The following is a 4,115-nucleotide window of genomic DNA, read 5'->3' on the forward strand; positions in this document are numbered from 1 at the left end:
AGAGAAACCCTGTCTCGAACCCTCCCCCCTCCCCCGCCAAAGAAGGTGGCTATGAGAACCAGGAAGAGAGGCCTCACCAGGATTCAAATCAACCGTACATTAATCGTGGGCTCCATGGGCTCCTGAAGTGTGAGAAGTAAGTTTCTGCAGTTCAAGCCGCCAACTCTGTGAAATTTGGCTGTGGCAACAAACACACACTAAAGAGAGGCTTGGGAGGGCAGATGTGTTTTTCAGTGTGGCTGCCTTCTCCTCACCAGAAATGCAGAGACTTTTGGATCTATGCCATGTTGGGGTTGGGGCAGAGGTGAGGAAGGCTTGGAACTGCCAATTTAGGCTGATACTCTAGCCAGACTAGAGCACTGATCTGATATCTGAGGCTCCCCAACACTGGGCATTGGTGACCAGGATATCAAGGGCATTCAGCAAAGGCTTCAAGTCACCTAATTAATTTTGAGATTTTGGAGGGATAAACCATCACATACATGTATGGTTAGTGCCAACCTACTCCCTTCTTCTTTCAGCCATGGGTCAGAAAGGCTAGTACTACCCACCTTCCTGCCTGTCAGATGAGACTTGTACCTAAAGCATTCTGTACTTTGCTTAGATGATGCTCAGCATTCCTGTTACCCAGGTCTAAATCTTGATATGCTAATTATACCTTAAGAAATACATGCTACATATCTCGAGACAGTGCAACTTTCAAAATATTATCATGAAAATTCTATTTTAGTGTTCCAAAGATGAATAACAAGTGTTCTATATGCATCTCTACGCGGAGAATCCTACTCACACATTTCCCTCTACTTTCTTGCCAGCGATGAGTGTCCTCATTGATGAGTTGATAAGGGAGAAGCTGGGTCACATTGAAGGAGCACTGTTGTGGATTTGGCCTAATGCTTGTATGATGTTAATTAGGTCCCCCAAATTGCAGGATAATGTGCACATGAGACGCTGAGGGTCCCTGCCCCCAGTTGGTTTTGATTGGTAAGTAAAGTTGCTGATGGCCAATGGCTGAGCAGGGAGACAGAGGAGGGACCTTAGGATTCCTGGGCAAGGGGGCTGGAGGAGGAAGGAGATAGAGTGGCCATGTTGGGAGAGGAGTAGTGGCCAGGCCTGAGAGGTGCAGAAGAGAGTGCATAGCCAGCATGTAAGAGTTGGAGATCATGGCTCAGGAGGGTTGCCGGTCTATGTTCAGGGTAGCCAAGATGGAATATAGGTTTTAGTAATGATGAGTTGGGAATATAAGAGGAGAGAGTTTGTTAGCTGTGTGGAGGTTTGGGAGTGACTTAGCCATTGAGTTGTTTAAGGCATATTAAAATATAAGGCTGTGTGTGTATGTGTCTTTTATTTGAGAACCCAGAACATTGGGGCGCGTTGTTAGAAGAGATTAATCAGTTTCAGCTACAGAGCACACAGTAAAAGGCACCTTAGCATCAACAGTACCCTATTACAATGCCTTGACCAAGGGTCCGATTTCACTTCTCTCTACATATCTTCATTACTTTCTAGCACACAGTAGAGATACATAGGATGGCGTGGAATTTGCTTGAGTTAGCCTGGAACATAAGTAGCTTTCACACTGAAGATCTCCTGTCCAGGAGACTTCTCAAACCAGGGACCAGGATGGCTACTCATATCTATGGACATAACAGGTATTTATCATTGAGGAAGATGTTAATTTGTTCAATTCAAAATTATCTTCTTTATAGAAACCATTACTGGGGTGGGGGATGGGAGGGAAAAAAAAGAAAAAAAAAAAGAAACCATTACTGTTTGAGTAAATGATACTCTCTTTGATTTTCCATACTGTGGAGATTCCAACCATGACTACTGATATTTATAATAGTTGTTTTGCTCAGCCAACAAGTAATTGACTCATAAGGTCTGACTTAGACTAACACATGATTATGCCTCACAGAAGAAGAATAACAGTATCTTAGATACAGACATTTGCTGTTTTGGTCCTCGGTTTTTGGCCAATGCAACTATTAGACATCAACAGATTTGATAAATGCTTGGCTACTGAGCAAGCAAGCATTAAGGAAAATGAAGGATTCATTCTTTGAATATATTATAGTCTTGATGTTTCAAGCTCTAAGTCATTGAATATTATAAAAAAAATGCCAGGGTAAAGCAAGAAGGAGATCCTATCCCCAAGAACATTTCATAGAAGATTTTGCTGTGGTACTTTACTCAAGATGGTAGAGATCAAGCAGCTGAATTTGGGGAGACAAGAAAGTTTTGTTGGGACTGGAGAAGCGGTTGATCAGTTAATAGCATTTGCTGTTCTTCCAGAGGACTCAAGTTCAGCTCCTAGAACCCTCATCTGGTAATCTGGTAGTTTACATTTCCTATAACTACAGCTTCAGTCCTTTGCTGGCCTTCATGGGCACCTACATATGCAACACACACACACGCACACGCACATGCACATGCACACACACACCTATATATGCAACACACACACACACACACACACACATTTTTAAAAACTTAAAAGATCTCATATAAATTGCTCTATCAATTTATTGCCATGCTAACTAAAGTCTCTTACCTTCTAATGGGTAAATAAACAATAACTAGGGGGCTGGAGAGTTAGTTCAGCAGTTATGAGAACTGATTGCTCCTCCAGAGGTCCTAAGTTCAATTCCCAGCAACCACATAGTGGCTCACATCCATCTGTAATGGAATCTGATGCCCTCTTCTGGTGTATCTAAAGACAGCTAAAGTATACTCATATAAAATAATTAATAAATCTTTAAAAAATAAATCATTAGACTAATGGGTTGATAAAAGATGAATTGTGGTTAAATATTGCACTTCCATGTCATTAAACATAAAATCCCAATAAGTAACCATGCCATGATATAGTTTCTTGCAGCTTTCTGCAAATCTAGATTGATCCAACCTTAGTCCCATAATCTGGAACATACCTCTGCCTTTTGCCAAACGGTAGCTTTCAGTTTCTCCCAGATTCTGGTACACAGTCCTCTAGGCTCCAGATTCCCTTGTAAGACATCTGCTTCCATGTTCCTTAGGAAACATGGCATTTTAATATTTTATGTGAATATTAACATCACCAGTTACTGGTGATAAATGCTCATTAGACTTTTTCATCCTTTTCATGCCTTTTCTCTTTGGACTTCATAGGATTGTGTTGAAAACCAAATCTGTGTTTTACTGAAGTCTGGGTCCCATCCTAGCACCATTGTAACCTCATGAACTATCTATTTTTTAATTTTTAAATTGTGTCAATGTCAATATAAAATATTTATTTAAACCAGTTTCAAGTGAGCATGTTAATAGCATTATGTACTTTTACATAGTTTGTTGCTATTGCCACGATTGCCAAAACTATACAAGCAATTAACAACTTCTCCCTGACCCCATCTCCCAGCCTCTGCTGACCTCTAATCTACTTTCTGGCTCTGTGAACTCCATAACAATTCTATTACAATGTACTGTGGGGTAAGTCATACCTCCTACAGAGAAACTCATATCTTTTCAGCATATCTATCTGGTTTAATGAGATCTGTAAATTTGGTTGTAAGCAAAGCATTCAAATGAGCCCATCATCTGAGTGTTGAGAACATATTGTAGCTAAGTTGTGTTTAGAACTGCTTTCGGTAATATGGGAAATAGAGAAATTTGACTAGGCCACATAGCATCATCTTCTAGAACTATGAGCGCCAGCTAGCAAGGAGGAAGCTCTTTGGTCAGTACCAATTTGGTTTCTCTATGCCCTGTGACCAGTTTGTGTTGTGTTTCTTTACTTATTGGATCTTATCAAATTCTAGTGGTAACCAAGCTCAATGACAAAAGGATGAACTGTTTTGGCATCTCTGGAACACTCCTGACCAACAATTATGGGAGACTTATTTCATACCTTGAACTACACTCGCAAAATGCCTTTTATTCATGGGCTTTGGAGGCTGCATGATACTGATAGTGTCTTTTTGGCTTACCTAACCCAGTCAGGGTAAATTTGAATGCTTTTTTTTTTTTTTTTGGTTTTTTTTTTTTGGTTTTTTCGAGACAGGGTTTCTCTGTGTAGCCCCGGCTGTCCTGGAACTCACTTTGTAGACCAGGCTGGCCTCGAACTCAGAAATCCACCT

General features: G+C 40.7%; 1 long non-coding RNA gene across 1 annotated transcript in view; it reads right to left on the bottom strand.

Annotated features, from left to right (window-relative positions):
* Positions 1-3,003, bottom strand: part of LOC110310001 — a 6,071-nt gene extending 3,068 nt beyond the window's left edge. The window contains exon 1 of the long non-coding RNA XR_002379787.1: positions 2,934-3,003. This is a non-coding gene — a long non-coding RNA (uncharacterized LOC110310001). The remainder of the gene's footprint in view (positions 1-2,933) is intronic.
* Positions 3,004-4,115: the final 1,112 nt, after the last annotated feature.

The sequence above is a fragment of the Mus caroli genome, chromosome 15, assembly GCF_900094665.2.
Source record: "Mus caroli chromosome 15, CAROLI_EIJ_v1.1, whole genome shotgun sequence".
NCBI classification, from domain to species: domain Eukaryota; kingdom Metazoa; phylum Chordata; class Mammalia; order Rodentia; family Muridae; genus Mus; species Mus caroli.